This window comes from Cervus canadensis, chromosome 28 (genome assembly GCF_019320065.1).
Source record: "Cervus canadensis isolate Bull #8, Minnesota chromosome 28, ASM1932006v1, whole genome shotgun sequence".
Classification (NCBI taxonomy): Eukaryota; Metazoa; Chordata; class Mammalia; order Artiodactyla; family Cervidae; genus Cervus; species Cervus canadensis.
This window is the reverse complement of record NC_057413.1, coordinates 27,231,228-27,248,295: the sequence shown is the minus strand read 5'-3', so window position 1 is coordinate 27,248,295 and position 17,068 is coordinate 27,231,228. Positions and strand designations below refer to the sequence as shown.

The 17,068-nt window shown below is 45.7% G+C and overlaps 1 long non-coding RNA gene across 2 annotated transcripts; it reads left to right on the top strand.

The window, feature by feature from the left end:
* The first annotated feature begins 1,274 nt into the window (after positions 1-1,274).
* LOC122429877 lies at positions 1,275-15,753 on the top strand. Of its 2 annotated transcripts, none has more exons than XR_006266167.1 (2): positions 1,275-2,007; positions 13,680-15,753. It is a non-coding gene; the product is annotated as an uncharacterized LOC122429877 (long non-coding RNA). The 2 variants fall into 2 exon arrangements; XR_006266168.1 differs by having other exon boundaries at positions 8,072-15,753.
* The last annotated feature ends 1,315 nt before the right edge of the window (positions 15,754-17,068 follow it).

Below are 17,068 nucleotides of genomic sequence, written 5' to 3'. Positions count from 1 at the left end.
ATCTGCTCAAGTGTTCAGTCACCTGGGAAAGTCCCTCCCTCATCTCTCAAGGTATGTCAGCCCCCCTACCTTCAGACCCAGGTGAAACCCAACATCCTCCAGGAAGCTTTCCCAACCTGGCCCCCACTCATCATTCCTTGTTTCTGAATGCCTATAGCACTATTCACTGTGCTATCAGTTTGCAATTATCATATTTTTCATATACTTATTTTTCCAGATACACGTCCTATCCGCAAAAGAAACTGTTTAAGTCTCTCAAGTCAGGGAATGTAGACATTTATGATTCCAGTGCCTTCTATGTTACACTGTAATTTGGGCAGGCACTACCCCTAAACATGGGGCTTCCCAGGTGGCGCTAGTGGTAAAGAATCTGGCTGCCCGCGCAGGAGACACAAGAGACAAGTGACGTGGGTTCAATCTCTGGGCCCGTAAGATCCCCTGGAGTAGGAAATGGCAACCCACTCCAGTATTCTTGCCTGGAGAATCCCATGGACAGAGGAGTCTGGTGGGCTACAGTCCCTGGGGTCGCAGAGTCTGACACGACCGAGCAACTGAGCACGTACACAAACACACACACACACATACAGACATACTAAATATACGTAACTCAGCATCTTTTCACGTCCCCAGCTAGCCACGCTTTCCATAAGTCCACTAGGAACACAGTGGTTTGAAAAATGGCCAAAATTGAGACAAGCTAAAAGGACTGTATCGGAGGTGTTACATATTAGTGAAGTGAAAGTCGCTCAGTCATGTCTGACTCTTTGCAACCCTATGGAGTGTAGCCTGCTAGACTCCTCTGTTCATAGAATTCTCCAAGTCAGAATACTGGAGTGGTTTGCCATTCCCTTCTGTGGGGGATCTTCCCAATCCAGGGATCGAACCCAGTTTTCCTGCATTGTAGGTGGACTCTTTACCATCTGAACTACCAGAAAAGCTATATATTAACATCACTTCAAAGAAACCTAGTGCTGAGAGATGGAGATTCATTCACTCAAAATAAATTTCTGTTCTGTACTCTTGAAAATAATAGATGCATCATTTCAGTGTATTCCATAAACGGAAGCATGACTATAGACTGGTCTGTGTGAGAAAGGGTTTAGCGAAGGGCATTTCTCCTTGCGAGGGGACAGCTGAAGAGGTGTCATTTAACAGCTTTCAGAGGCCCGTCACTGCAGTGATTGAGGTGGACAGAAGGCATAGACATGACCAAGGCCCTTAAAAGACACAAACAGGTGGGAGAGCGTGCCGGGGGTGGGCGGAGGGCTGGAGGGTACAAAAGGCAGAGGCTGGCCTTCTGAGGGCAGAGACGGAGAAAGCAGAGAGCAAGCCTGCCCGGGGAACAGGTGGAGAGGGGGCAGCAGAGCTAGGCAGGACACAAGGAGAGGTAAAGATAGGAAAAAAAAAACAGAACTAAAGGGATAAAGGACCAGTGAGCAGACCCGTCACAAATAAGGAGAAATGATGATTAAAAAGACATGCGTGAAGAGAAAAGGAGGAAACAGGAAAAGGGAACAAGTAAGAAGACAAAATAAGGAGTAAGCGCACAAGCTAAATGCTTAGAAAATCACCAGGCAGTTTGGCTGACCGGGAGAAGCGCCATAGCCAGACTCAAAAGGGAACCATCAGAAAGACAGAGGCAGACGATTTAAGTAGCCAGCTCCTGAGGTAAAAATGAAAAATAAATAAATAAATAAAATAGAAGATGGAAAAGGTGAGAAGCAGGAGAGGGAAAACCCAGAGGAGACACTGGCCCAGAAACCTTTTTAACTTTCTGTAAGAATCTTCAAGGCCCCAAACTAGGCCAAGATTCTGACTGACATTTCTGAGCTCACCAGCTGCTGTTTCCTTGAGAGAATTCTGACAGGAAGGCATAGAAATGCAAGCCAACACTGCTAGCTCTGGGAAAAAAAAAAAAAAATCCATGCTCCAAACACCTCCACGGGGCTGGAGCCTGCCAGGGAAGAAGGCATACAGAGGAGGGACCCGCCGGCAACTTTTCCCCAGGTAGGTACAGAGCTGCTCCCACGGGTGGTGGGGTAGGGGGAGGGCTTTCTCCTCTAACTGTCCTCTGGCCGTTCCTGCCTGGCCCATCTGCCTTTCTCTCTTTGTGCATTTTGGGGAAGCCCTGCGGGCAGCCTGCTTCTGTCATCTGAAGCCAGTTCCACGGTGTCTCCAGAAGCAGGTGAAGCTTCACGTCTGCATCCCACAGGGGCGGGGGAGGACATCGCTGGAATCCAGCTCCATCAGGCAGAGCCAGGCCAGGGGAATTGGAGGCGAGAAATCGCCCCAGCCCGCATGATTGGTGTGTGGGAGTGCCTTGTCGGCTGGGTCCCAACAGCGAACCTGATTCTGTGTGCTGGGGCTTGAAGCAAAAGCAGAGGGGAAGGAGGGTGGGTGGAAAAGACAGAGAGTTTATGAAGACAGTAGAGATTTCACAGTTGCCTAGGGGCTACTCCATGGCCTAAAGAAGAGATAGGGTTGCGGAAGGGATGGACGAGACTCGGAGAGCACGTGACCTTGAACTGGCCTCTTGCCTTTCAGTGCCTTGGTTATTTTGAATGTATGTAGAAATGTTCTTCAAAGCAATGCAAAGGCATTTAGTTCTAATCTGTCTTGTATCTCAAATAATCGCTGAATGGGAGCATTTTCTTCCGATGACCCCACAGATGTCCCCACTAAGACGACATGAAGTGTTACATCTTATTAAAAAACTGAGAAGTCCCTAAGCAATGTACTTCTTTGGAAAACTAGGACAAGAACCAGATTCTCTAATGTGTTCCCTGGATCTTAAGCAATTCTTGATCCTCACTCAATTTAACAGGTGCACTTTTTTTTAAAAAAAGAGAGATTTTGGAGCTACAGAGTTTTATCAATATTCTGTATTATCATGCTGTATTATCATTATGATCCCTCTGCAAGTACAATGTGAGGTCATATATCAGTGGACCCTCTGCTGAGATAGCTTCTCAAGAAAAATGTCCACCTCATTCTATATCCATTCTTCAGCAAACCCCATTTGAAGTTTATTCGTAAGAATTGGGAGCCAAAGAAATGGCCCCCAGTTGTGTACAACCCCTCAAGCTAAAAACTCTTTTAGTCACTTAGTAACTTCATAAACTGGGCTTCTGTCTTTGGAATGTTGCGTGTCTCTCTGCACCCTCACTGGTGAAAGCTCCTACAACCGCACCCTGGACGGAGCTCCCGTCTTCCTGACTTCTGTATGGTTTTACTCCTCTCCCTCACCTCCTCGTTTTTAGAAAGTTTGGAATGTAAGGGCTGATTCTTTGCCCTTGAATTGTTCAAACACTATTGAACGACAGCAGTGGCTCCCCCAAGTGTGGTTCCCAGACCAGCAGCATCAGAATCACCCAGGAGCCTGTTAAAGATGCCAAGTCTTGGATCCCACTCCAGACCTACTGCTTCCCAGGCATAGCTTAGCTGCCTGTAATGTGGAAGACCTGGGTTCTATCCTTGGGTCAGGAAGATCCCCTGGAGAAGGGATAGGCCACCCACTCCAGTGTTATTGGGCTTCCCTGGTAGCTCAGAGAGTAAAATTCTGCCTGCAATGTGAGAGACCTGGGTTGGGAAGATCGCCTGGAGAAGGGAAAGGTTACCCACTCCAGGATTCTGGCCTGGAGAATTCCATGGACTGTATAGTCCATGGGGTCACAAAGAGTCAGACAAGACTGAGCAACTTTCACTTTCTTTCACTTCCAGACCTACTGAGTCAGGCACTCCTGGGGGGGGGCCGGCATTCTGTGTCTTTGCACAGTCCCCTCCAGGGGACTTCGTTATGCCAAATTCGAAGCTTAAGGTTTTTAAGAGTGCTCTTTCCTTAACACAGAACTGAGATCTCCCTACAGACTGGACTCTGGTCGCCTACAGCGCTATCTCTTCTAAAAGAGACCCCTCCACAAACAACCATCTCTCAATCACTGCCTTGTGTCCTTCATCGGCAAAATAGAAATATTTAGTAAAAGTAGCTTGTTACAGTGCTGAGAACACTTATGTAGTAAGAGTAGCAGTGGTGATGGTTTTATCCCCTCCACCCTTATTGAGCAAAAGGCCTTCACTGAGCGGTGTGGGGAATCAAAAACAAAGCTGTCAGGTCCTGGACCTTTTTGTGAGGAAATGTGTGCATTACCCGGGGAATCCAACAGCAGGGTGAGATGTGATGCACACCCAATGACAGGTGCAACAATAGAAACAAAGAAGAAGAAGAGGGGAAACTGGGAGAAAACTTAGTGGAGCAAGTATCTTTTGAACTGAGATTTGAGAGAAACTTTAACTAGTAAAGATAAGCAAAGGGAAAAGAACATTCCAGGTAGAAGCTGAGATGCAGAAACATGGGAAAGATAAGATGTCAGTGGCCAGGTGTGGACCACAGTGCCTGCTCCCCTTTCTACTACTAATATGTTCACTCTTCACATGGTAGAAAGAGGTCACCCATTTGTCGTCATGTCGGCAAGAAATTCTTCCTTAAATCCAAACTAAATAATTTTCCTTGGACGGCTGTCAAATGAGTCCTTTCCAGTATTAAATGATTTCATTACTTTAGTATCTACTTCTCTCTTTCTTATTTATTATTAGGTCCCTGTTTTTCAAAATCTTCTGCCCACTTGCAGCAGAATCAATTGAGAACGGTTACAAAAATGCAGATTCCTGAGCCCGGGCTCCCTGGCTTCTCTCAGGAGCTTTGGAGGGCAAGACAGAAGAATCTGCATTTTTAACAAGCTCCCTTATGATTCTAATGTTCTCTCAAGTTTGAAAGCAGCTCTCCCAGAGCTGTTTTTCCCAAATTTGCAGAGCCTAGAAATCCCCTAGAAGAACCTTGTTTAAAATGTGGATGCCAGGCCAGTCCCATGGAGATTCTGATTCTGTGGCTCTGGGATGTTGGGAACAGGGGTTTTAATAGGTGCCTCTATGGCTCTAGGCTCAGATGAGGTTGGGATATATAGCACATGAAATGAATGTGTGCTTTGGGTCAAAGAGGTCCCTCAAATCCTAGGTTAGTTATTTATCAGCTGTGTGATGTGGGTGTTTCCTAACCACCCCTTGCCTCCAGGTTATCTAACCTGCTGGAGTGAGTTTCATCCTGTGTAATGAAAGGTACTTCACAGAATGGCTGGAAGCATAAAGAAGTAAGTGACTTAGTATCATGCTGGCTCTCTCTCCTCATCCCCTTGCCCCAGCCTCCCCTGAAGTACCAGTTCAGCACTCCAGCTCTGATGAGAAACAGGGTAAGCACAGCAGTGATGGTGAAATGCCACCAAGAGAAGTGGCAGGGTGCCTGTAGGGAGAGAAGATGGGTTTGGGAGCTGCCCTTGCTCTTGGCTGGCCCTGGGAAGTTAAAATCGGGCTCATGCCCACGATGGAATCAACATTCAGGACTGGCCAGTCCTCTAAAAATAGCAAGATGTCTGGCTGAGCCTTTGGAAAAAGAAGGTTCTGTCTCCACACATTAACCTAGGCTTGCCTTAAAAGGAGGGGCCACTGCTTTATTTCCTACCCCCTCAGCCAGATGATGGTAAGCCCCAAATAATTTGGCTTGCTCCTCGGTGAACTCTGGAATAGCTTCTGTTTCATGGCAGCCACCAGCACACCGGCAGTGATTCTGGTACAGAAGGTCACAAGAGCTCAGACTCCCGGGTAGATGCGTCTGTGTGGATTGTTCCTCCTGCAGACGCCAGAAGGATCCTAATCCCCATAAAAGCATCAGCTTTCGGGTTCTATTGTAAGAAACTGTTATCAGGCCTTTCTATGGGGCAGAGAAGGGAGAGGGAAAACTAAGATGCTTCTACTCGAAATTCAGAGAGTGAGATGGGGGTGATTTTCCAGCAGTCTTGCTTTCTCTTCATCCAGCAAAGGGCTAACTAGGTAGGGTCAGCTCTGTCATCAGAGGGCAAGGCCTTAAGATGGATAAGGGGACAGTCTGAGTATCTCACCATTCATGTCTTTTCCTTAAAGTCCTGAAAACGAGACTGGAGCTCTGGATATTCAGAACCTCTATTGACTCTTGTCAGATATGATACTGATGAATCCCCTTCCTTAACAAATCTTTTTCAGACATATGAAATTATTACAAATGGGATTTTTTAAAATAAGGGAAACCAAAATTGTGAAAGATCCATTTTTTGAAAATATTTAAGCTTTCCCAAATATCTTAGAACCACCCCTTGGACAACTGTCACGTGAATGAAACTCTTTAAAATGGGTCAAACATAAGGACTTCCATGGAGTGGGTAGTCTCTGTTGCCATATGAATATTAATTAATAAAGAATATATTGAATAGTAGTAACAAGAGTGATAGAGACCATTTATTAGACTTCTAATACTGGGTTCATGGCACTGTTCAGTTCAGTTTAAATCAGTCACTCAGTCATGTCCGACTCTTTGCGACCCCATGAATCGCAGCATGCCAGGCCTCCCTGTCCATCTGGGAGTAAACTCCCAGAGTTTACTCAAACTCATGCCCATCGAGTCAGTGATGCCATCCAGCCATCTCATTCTCTGTCGTCCCCTTCTCCTCCTGCCCCCAATCCCTCCCAGCATCAGGGTCTTTTCCAATGAGTCAACTCTTCACATGAGGTGGCCAAAGTATTGGAGTTTCGGCTTCAGCATCAGTCCTTCCAATGAACACCCAAGACTGATCGATCTCCTTTAGGATGGACTGGTTGGATATTTCACTGAAGCCTCCTGTTGAATCAGGAGCATTACAATCACTTTACAGATGAGGAAACAGGTTCAGAGAGGTTAAGTAGCTTGCTCAGAATCACAGAGCCATAATGCACAGATGCCCAAGCCAGGTTCTTCCTGCCTATAACCCTCTGCCATCAGTAATCTTGAAGATTCCATTGTCTACCTTTCAGACCTCTGCTTGTCTTAGCTCACCCTTGATTTTGCCCAAATGCAAGAGCCTTTCTGAGGCCATTCATAGGAAATCACCATCTCTCCTTCTCATGTTGTTTCTGAAACACTCATATTCAAATACTGCCCTGATTGGTGGAAGAAATAGGAAAGAATTCTAATTTTTGCTTATGCTTTTCCTGCTACCTTGACTGTTACTTAATTTCTGAATGCTTTTAAATGGAGTTTCTCAAGAAGGAGGGAAATTTAAGTCTTGTGATCAACTGACTACAGGGCAGAAGGAGGGGAAAATAAATCTTGTTTTCAATAACATGTTGAGTGACATTTTATACGGCCATCGGCCTGCTCTAAGAAACTCAAGACCCTCCACATGTGTTATCTCATTAATCTTTAACCCACTCTGTGGTGGGCAGATGGGGTTATACAACTATTACAGGAATGAAAGAGAAACGGTAGTGATTTCACCAACATCATAAAGCACACTTGTGGCCATGTGACACAACATCCCTCCCCATCTTTCCTACTAACACCACTAGCCAAAGCCAGAAGATTTGGGCAGGTAAGAAGCTAAAAAAATAATCTGGGAAAAAGACCTAAAGCCAATTGCTGTATCAATGTCCCTTGCCCTGTGCACTCAGAAACATGTTTTTATAGTCCTAGCCTAGATTTTTTTTTTCCTCCCATTTATGTCTGGTCTGAAAGATTCTGATTTTATTGCAGTTCTTTGCTTTGTTTGGTTTTTCCAGCCTACCTTTCCCTTCATTTCCACATCTGTTCCATGAACTTCCATGAATTTCCTTCCTGACATTTTAAGTTAGATGACGTGGAAAAGTAAGATGAGACTCAATCAAGTATTTGGTTGTTCAAAGTTTATTGTTGATTTTTTCTGAAATTTTGAAAGGAACTTTTCAATAATCTTTTGACTATATGAGATTGGGCTTGACCAAAAGACAAAATAATTCACATCCAAATGCTAGAGACAGTCTCATCCCAGGGATGGTTAGCATGGTCTTGGTTTTCTGGCATCATTTCTTGGGAAATTGATTTTTTTTTTTTTTTGTATCCTTACATGAATTAATCACCTTCTGGCCCTCAGCTGGTTTATGAAGGACAGGTCCCTTAAAACTGGCTCTTTCTAGTTCTCAGGACCAAAAAACTCAGTCTCTCTCACTTATGCAAATCCTTATTCCTGAAAAGCAGGTGCCATGCATGTGCATTTCAGATCTAGATGTGAAGGATTTAACCAGTTAAAATGAACCTGTATTCAACTCTGAGTTCTCCGGTTCAGTGGAAGAGATGAGACATTTTGATCTTCTCAAAGGCACAGGTACATCTTCTAATTGGTCCCTCTGTCTCTCCTCCCCACCAGCCCTTGTTTTAATTGACCACAGCCCCCAAACCTGGGGGAGAAAGAACAGTCCCACATTCTCACTCACACTAAGTTTGTACTTGATTATGGGGGACAACTTTGCTTTCACAGCAGAAGCTGATGCATAAGCTCTTGGATTGGATTAAATGAGTTATTGGATAATTCCTGAGATCAGCCATAACGATGTTGACTGGGGAGTCATTTTCCTGAGAAAAAGTATGGTACATAAGCCACCACCTCAAGGGTACAGCTCACAGAGTATAAAACCTCTAGACATTTTCTTCCCTTGCTTCCCGTGGAATTCCCAACTTCCAAGTCTATCTCCATGTGGATCCAAGACTGTCCTTCCAACCTGATTCACTTTTTTAAGGACTTATATTTACATATGTGTGAACAGATTCATTTCTACAAACCCGATCTGTAAAACCAGATGAAGGTAACAGCTGTTTCATAGAGTAGGGAGGATTCAAGGAACTTGTCAGAGCACCAAAAACCATCTCTGTCATAGAGAATACGCTTGAAAACATTTTTGTTCTTATTTGTGTTACTTTTACTAGACTTCATTGATTGCCCTTGTCAACACTGTGAGGCCCAAACCGTCTTTGGGGCACAATTCTTCCCTCCGCATCCTCTCTGTTTCCTGGCAGAGTGTTAGATCCTCTGAAGCTGAAAAACCCCATCACCTTTCAGCCGGGGTGGCCTGTCCAGACTGTGGGTGACTCCCCAGCTGCCAGCAGCTCTCACTTTTCTGCAGATTGGGCCTCACAGATCGTAGGGCAGGTGATGAGCGAGGGGGAGCAGAAGCTGAACAGAAAGATTCCTCCAACAATGAACAATGGTGCTCGGAATGCTGCGTGGCAGCTGCGGCCCATCAACTGCACCCACGACAGACATGCAGTAGGAAGCGCAGGAAGGCCTGCTATGGTCCAAGCAGGGGTCCTTCACTGCGCATGTGCGGAATAGCATCTCTGTAGGATGCTCTCTGTCGCCGACTCTCTCTCTCTCCCTCTCCCTCTCTTTCTCTTTCTCTCTAATTTTCCTTCATGGGATTCCAAACGTCAAAACAGAATCATATTGACCTGTATAAAACCAAGGCAAATTAGTGAATAGTAATAATAAAAGTTTCGATACATTAAAACTCAATGAAAATAAGCCAGAGAAACTTGGGTGCCATTTTTTTCCTGAGCACACAGTAGAGCAAGGGCTGGAAACCCCCCACCCCACCCCAAAGCACCCCTATGCCTCACAACAGATGTGTTGCAGGATGGTTTGAGGGGAATGCTGGGGTGATGGTGTGAGATCTGGGGAGCCCTGCCCTCCAAGCTTCCCCACCTAGAGGGGGAGGAGAGTGGGAGGGGCCCCCATCTGAGATGTGGGGCTGCATCCGGACGATGAAGGAAGCAGGCAGGGGCCAAGACTGCTTCCCAAGGCCACATGCTTCTTTATATCCCCATACGGATTACTTTGCTATGGAATGTAAGGAAGTGTGTGGTTTCGGCGAGCGCCTCTCCTCGGCCCCACGGTCCCACCCAGAGCACCTGGTCCCCTCTTCCCCATCCTGGCCTTGCGCCCACAGGTATCCTCACCAAGAAAGGGAGAGCCTCCAAATCTTGCCTGGAGTTCTCCCCACATCCCTTCTCTTCCTCCTGAGATTTCATCCTCCACCCTAGGATCAGGCACACTGATTGTGGTCCCCAAGTGCCCTCCGTGGCCGTCCCCCAACACTTGGCTCCTCCTTCAAGGACAGCACACATGACCTGCAGTTTTGTCACAAGGTCAGCCCTCACCATCCAAGCTCCTTCCTCCTGTCCTTTTGCTCCTGAAAGATGTTTCTAGCAACCAAACTGATCCGGAAAGCCTTCATGCTTGGCTGAATCACTTTCCTTCATCATCACTGGTGTCTAGGGCAGTTCTTGCATCTCCAAGGGTTCTCATTGCAGATGGGTAGGAGCTGTGAGGCTCAGGGAATCCAGCCTTATCACACAGCCAGTCCCCTGACCCCTGCTATCTTTTCCTCTTTGTATCACAACCCGTCACCAAGCAGTACTGAAGGAGGTTGTCCGTGGAAAAGGTTTCAGGTGCTAGAATAGCGATTCACCCATCCAGTTGGCTTAGTTCTTTTCTTTCCTCTTCCCTGAACCCCTTTGTTCCCAGCTCTGACCCGAAAGGGCCTGAATCCACACCAGGAAGGAGCTGGAAGTAGAGAGGAAAGCCTCAATTATGAGGAAAAACTGTGGTCCCCCAAGGCTCAGCCATCAGCTAACCCCAGCTCTGAGAAGGGTCTCCCTCCCTCACTGACGCCCAGCCCCAGGGGGGGCTTCCTGCAACCCACGGCTCTGCTTCCTTCTTGTTAGGTGAGTGTGTGACAGGAGGGCTGGGACCACACTAAACTTCTACAAGTTCTCAAGCAAAACAACCAAAGGAGACACCACAAGACTGGGTGGATGTGTGCTGAGATACACAGGAAGGGGCTGTTAACTGGACCTGAGAAGCCCCAGAATGAGGACTTGGGATAAGGAGGGAGGGAGAGGACGAAGGGAGGGGCCGCCATGTTTACACAGCCGATGGCAGGTGAAGGCTGAGCGGTCAGCACTGAAGGCTGCCATCCCCGTTGGGCGGCAGCGCCCAGACCACAAGGGGCCGGACCCCTCCCCGGACTGCAGCAACCCAGGTGACATCACCTGCCTGCCTCTTCCAGACACCAGATGTCCTTCAAGGGCAGCCAAACCAGACTCCTTGAAAACTGGGGGAAACTTAGAAGAATGTGGGGGAATTACTACAGATGGGGCAGCTACAGGATGGAACAGAGAAACTTACAGTTTTAGATCAGCAGTTCTCAACTGGAGGTGACTTAGCCCCCACCCGGGGCACATTTGGCAATGTCTGGGGACATTCCTGGTTGTAACGAGGCAGTTCTACTGGTATCAAGTGGGCACAGATCAGAGAAGCTGCCAAACACCCTACGATGCCCAGGACAGCGCCCACAACAGAGACTTAGCTAAAAGTCAATATGCCGAGGTTGAAGAACCCTTCCTTTATATCATGGTGCTTGGACTGAAGTTGCTGACATGGGTATATGATGGTACATTATCTCTCAAAGAAAATTATTGCCCTTCTTTTACAAGCATTGCTTTGTCTTCAAACCTGTAAAATGGGTAGATGACTCCAAGTTGTGCTTCTTTTCAGTAATAGCCCTTCCCTTTTTTAAATCACACTTGCTCCAAAGATAGTTTTCCTTTTCCTACCCTAAGATTGATTTCATGTCATCTGCTCAGAAACTGGAGTTGTAATGTGTGAGTGAGGCAGGACACGAGTGAAGAAGAGGAGAGAGATGATGAAGACCAGTGTTCTGAGTTGAGGAAATGGCAGTACCAGGGGCTTGACTGAAGAGCTGGACAATGCACTTTTTCCACCTGGCTGACCTCCACCCCCATGGCTGCCTGTCTAACCCTTGCTACCTGGAAGGAACCAGAGGATTGCTGGGCTTGGATAGCAGTAGCCGGGGGAAGAGCTAGTGAACCATAAGCTGTGGCTGCAAGACACCTGTGTCAAGGTGGAGCAGAGGGTAAAGATGAGGTGCTCAACTGCAGAGTTGCAGGATGTCAGCCAAAGAGGCGGGGCTTCAGAACAAGAAAGGCTGCGCCAGCATCACTCTGCACCCAGTCACAGTTGACAGGACCCTTGGTCCTCCACCACAACCATCACATCTGCCACTTCTCTGGTGCCTGGTTGAACACTTTGGTTTCTGGGGTGTCTTATTGATCCAAGGCAGTGCTCTCTAGCTGGGACGCCCCTGGCAGAGGTCTGCTTGGCTAGGTAAACCAGCTCTGCCTTAGCCCATCAGTGGTTTCCACAACTTCAGAGACAAAATGAAAATACTTGCAGTCAAGGGAAGGGAAACGTGTGAAGGACAAACTGGCATTGAGAGTGAAACTCTTGACCTCAAAAGCAGTGGGGATTGTCCCTAGGACTTTCCCATGACCCCTGAAAGGGTCCCCTGGACCCCTTTCCTCTGTTTCCACTAAGCCTTACAATAGGTCAGTGTGGTAGGTATGCTCCCCCAACTGCACAGAGGCATAAATTGAGGTTTAACTTCTAAAAAGCAAGAGAGCCAGGAGGCATCCATGGGATCTGATCCCAGGTAAGTGTGACTCCAAGGCCACAGGCTTTCTGCTTCATTGCACTCCCTTCATCAAGGAGAGTAAATAAAGGGCTGGCAAAGCCCACCCTCAAGAGCAATTTCCCAGCACCATTCAAAATATCCTTGCTTCTTATCTCTTCCCTCATCTGCTCAAATGCATGATGAAGATAGCCAGGCCACCTTCCTGTGGAAGATACCCTCTTTAATCAGCTCCTTGACCCCTTGGCCACACTTTCCCAGACATACAGAGAAACCAAAGGGTACCTCTGCTCACCTAGTAGTTCTCAGACTTTAGCTGCATCAGATTCACCTGAAGAGCAGTTTTTAGCAGATCTCTGGGCCCACCGTCAGGTGTTTGGAACTGGTCAATGTTGCTTTTCCTTTGTAAGGTCAACCTACAGGTTCCTACACACTGGAGCCCAGACTTCTCCTTTAAAAAATATAAGAATCAAAGATTTCCCAACCTCCCTGTGGCAACCATTTAATCAATTCTGACCATTTGTCGAAACCAAACAACCTCACTCTCTATCACCTGGAGAATGACTAACAAAACTGACATATACTCATATAGTAGAAAACTATAAAAATAATAAAAATTAATAAATGACAGATGCCACAAAATATGGATAAATTTTACAAATACCATTTTAGGTGAAAATACCATCACAGTAGAATACCTCCTGTATGATACTATTATGTTAAAAAAGACAAGCAATATATTATTTAGGAATACGTGCAAAAATGGTAAAAACTGTAAAGAAGAACATTTAAATTATAAGAAAAGCAGAGCTCAGGATAATTCTTCCCTGTGAGGGGAAACTAAAGAGATAAATTGGGAAAAGCATTCAGAAATCTTCCACAGTATTGATTTCACCAGTTCTTTTTCTAAGATAAACAGTTGTTTGTTTGGGGTATTGATTTAATCATTATGTGTCATAATTTACACACATGTTACATTTATTCTTTCATAAATATACTGCTTTTGAATTAAAATTATAAACTTTATTTTAAAAACTATGATATAAGATATTCAAAAACTTACTGCAGAATGTTTGTTTTGGAAAATCAGAGGAGGGAAAAATGTGGGATATTTTTATTTTCCAAATTCTACAATTCTACATCATATTAGTTCCTCACAATTTCATATTTGAAAAAAGAATAAGGATAAAAGAAATAATCTTGTGCAATGCAAAATACAAATTACTTATGGTTTTCATAAACCCAATGAGAGAACATTCTGGGCAAGGCAAGCTCCCAGGATCTGATTCATGCTAATGCCAGCTCCTTCTGTGTTGCAGGCTTGAACCAGGGATGCTCGGGACACACCAAGAATCCTCGCCCTAGAGGCTGCAGTCACCTCCCCCAGGAGCTGCCCCCTGCTCTGGCTGGTCAAACGGAACCAAGTCCGTCTTCCTGAGAGGTTTGGTCCCCTTCAACCAGCTACAGCAGGGCTGGCAAAGCCCAGTCCTTGGAGAAACAGAAGAAATTCGCCTTCTGTAGCTGAAAGTACCTACTACCGTTTCTCTTAAGAAAATGACTGATTTTGTTATCACACTCTCATGCTCCCAGGAAGGGAGAAAAGGGGAGCCCTGGCTTCAAAAGTGAACCAGAGTTCTACTTTCCACACACAGATTTCTGTGCCTGCACCCACAGCTAGACCCACTCACGTGCTCTTGACACACAGTAAGAATTTTAGGATGCGCTCTGCTTCAGCCCTGGACCACCCAGGGGAGAGCATGACCCTTAGAAGATGGGGCTCCGGCTCAAAGGGGCTAAGAGTCTAAGTAAAGAAATCGGACCTACGAAAATAGCACAATGCAATGGAATTGCAAGTCACAGCATGACTGGTTCCAAAACGTAATTCTTTTTCTTTTATTTATTTATTTTTTATTGAAGGATAATTGCTTTACAGAATTTTGACTTTTTTCTGTCAAACCAAAACATAATTCTTTTACACAGCCTATCATAGAAGCCTGGCACGCTGTCTACTAACAAGTCCACCCAAAGAGAGCTACTCACTAAGAAATATATGTGTGACTCAGTTTCCCATCTATAAAATGGGAATAACAACAACCATTGTACCTAGCACATATGGTTTTATGAGGAAGGGAATGAGAATACATGTAAGGGAGTTGGAAAGCCTGCAATAATTTTTACCTGCTATTAAAGAAGGGATCCTGACCTGCCTTCCAATTTCTTTTTCAAAATTTCTATCTTTGGGTCTTCTTTGGCAGTCCAGTGGTTAAGACTTCGTACTTCCAATGCAGGGGACGTGGATTTGATCCCTGGTCAGGGAACTAAGATCCCACATGCTGCATGGCGTAGCCAAAAAAAGTCTATCTTTAACAGTGTTCCTTGGGGTATGCCCAGTACTTTAGCTAGGCTTATATCTGCTGATGGAATTACAGAAGCCTGTGTTCACATGCTGTCCTCTGACACCAGTGTGTTCTCACGATGCCCGGGGCCACCAAGTCTCCACACGGGGAAGCTTATTTGGTGAATTATGTGTATGTGCCTGGGGGCTCAGGGCGACCAGGTTTGAATCCTGCCCCTCCTGTTCACTAGTCCTGGTGTTGCCTCCCTGAGCCTCAGTTAACCTTGTATAAACCTTAGTTTTCTCTTCTGTAAAATGGGGACAATAATACTTAAAGTCAATTTGAGGATTTTAAAAGGTAATGCTTAGCAAGAGCGACATACAAGCCCCCAACCAATGGCAGCTGGTGGTGTATGGCTGTTATACATACAACAGCTCAAAGACAATGTTGTGTTCACGGGCACTCATAACTGGAAGGCAAAGACCAGATCAAAAAAAAAAAATCAGTGAAACCTCATTACAGAGTAATTTTATATTCTAACTATTCTACTATCATGTAGCATGCCTTCATTCTGGTATGTGTTACTAGTATGTAATAAGTTTTACAAAAAAAATCAATGGTTCATACATGAGATTGACCATCTTACCTTAAAGAAATATCCTGCCTGGAAAACTCATTTGAGAACACTGCCAAAATGCCAGTCTGCAACCACATCTGTAATCAGTTTGTCCTTCTGAGTATAGGAAGGCCATAGCGTATGGAGTTTAGACACAGGCCCCAGAATGAGACTGCCTGGCAGATCCCAGCATCCTTGCCCCTCACCAACTGTGCCACTTTGGGCAAATTGTTTGACCTCTCTAGGCCTAGATTCCCTCATGTGTAGAATGGAAATATTAATGATGTGTCTACCTCACAAGGTTTTCATGAAAACAAAATGGAAATGTAAAGGTATAAAACTAGTGCTGGGCGCAGAACAAACTTTTAAGTCTTTGACAATGTATCTGAAATGTTCCTGAAACTAAGCTGATGTTCAATAAAAATTTATTTAATAAGTGATCACCTTGATTTTTCATTCTAAACGCAAAGTATGAGATCATGTGATCTCTGGTTTGACTATTTCTGCTTATCTCTTTAAATGCAGTACACTGGTACAATCCCAGAATAGGGGTAGGATGCTGGCCAGCTGGCTCTGCCTCCAGGCTCTTGCCTTCCACAAGAGCTAGATGTTCATCTCCTTCAGGAGAGACAGCAGGATCCCGAGGCACAGTGACAGAGCACTCAAACTCACAGAGGTTTAAACCATGTGAGAACAAACATGATCGGGTTCACCTTACAAGGAGGGAACTTTCCACCCAGACAGGCAGAGATCATTTGGGTAAAAGTTAGATGGACAATGTCAGGTGTGGACAAGAACACTAGCAGATTTGGGATTTTATGGCTAAAATACCTGATGAAACAGGACAGTATGTAAAGAATATCTTGGTCTATGTTGGGAAGAAGGCAACCCACACATGGATTGGCTTGAAAGACACTTACTTCCTCCCACCTGCTGGGTGATTATAAAAGCATCTCCCTGCCCTTGGCAGGTCATAGGGCGTCCAACACTACTCAGAGGACAGGAGGCAAACATTACCGTCTAAATCCACTCACCCTTGCCTTTGGTGAAGCTGAATCTGGCCTCTGCACCCCAATACTGAATTAAATCTCAGGGTCTTGCATAAAGTAGAAAAGAATAGCTTTATTGCTTTGCCAGGCAAAGGGGGCCATAGCAGCCTAATGTCCTCAGAACTGTGTGTCCCCACCTGGAGTGGGTAGCGTGGAGTTCTATAGTAATGTTTCAAAGAGGGCTTGATCAGCTCATGAGCATTTTTCTGACTGGTAGGAGGTGAGGTAAATGGGGGTCAGCATCATCAACCTTCCGGTTTCAACAGGTCTGGGGTCTATGTGCCTATAGGAGCATGCATTTAACTTCTCCCACCTAGTAGGGTTTCAGTATCTGCAAAACAGCTCAAAGATACTGTTACGTATGTCCCTCGAGAGCTAGGGCTATACATAACCATATATACACAGGTGGCGCCAGGTAAAAACCTGCATGCCAATGCAGGAGCCACAGGAGACATGCGTTCAGCCTCTGGGTCAGGAAGATGCCCTGGAGGAGGAAATGGTAACCCATTCAGTATTCTTGCCTGGAAAATCCCATGGACGTAGAGGCCTGTTGGGCTACAGTCCCTGGGGTCACAAAGAATCAGACACAACTGAGCCCTCACACACACACATATCCCTTGAGGAACCAGAGCTTTACTCCAAGGTTGCACTGTCGTTTCTTGACTGCTCCTCCTCTGTATCCCCTCCCTTCCCTAATTGGCGACTGT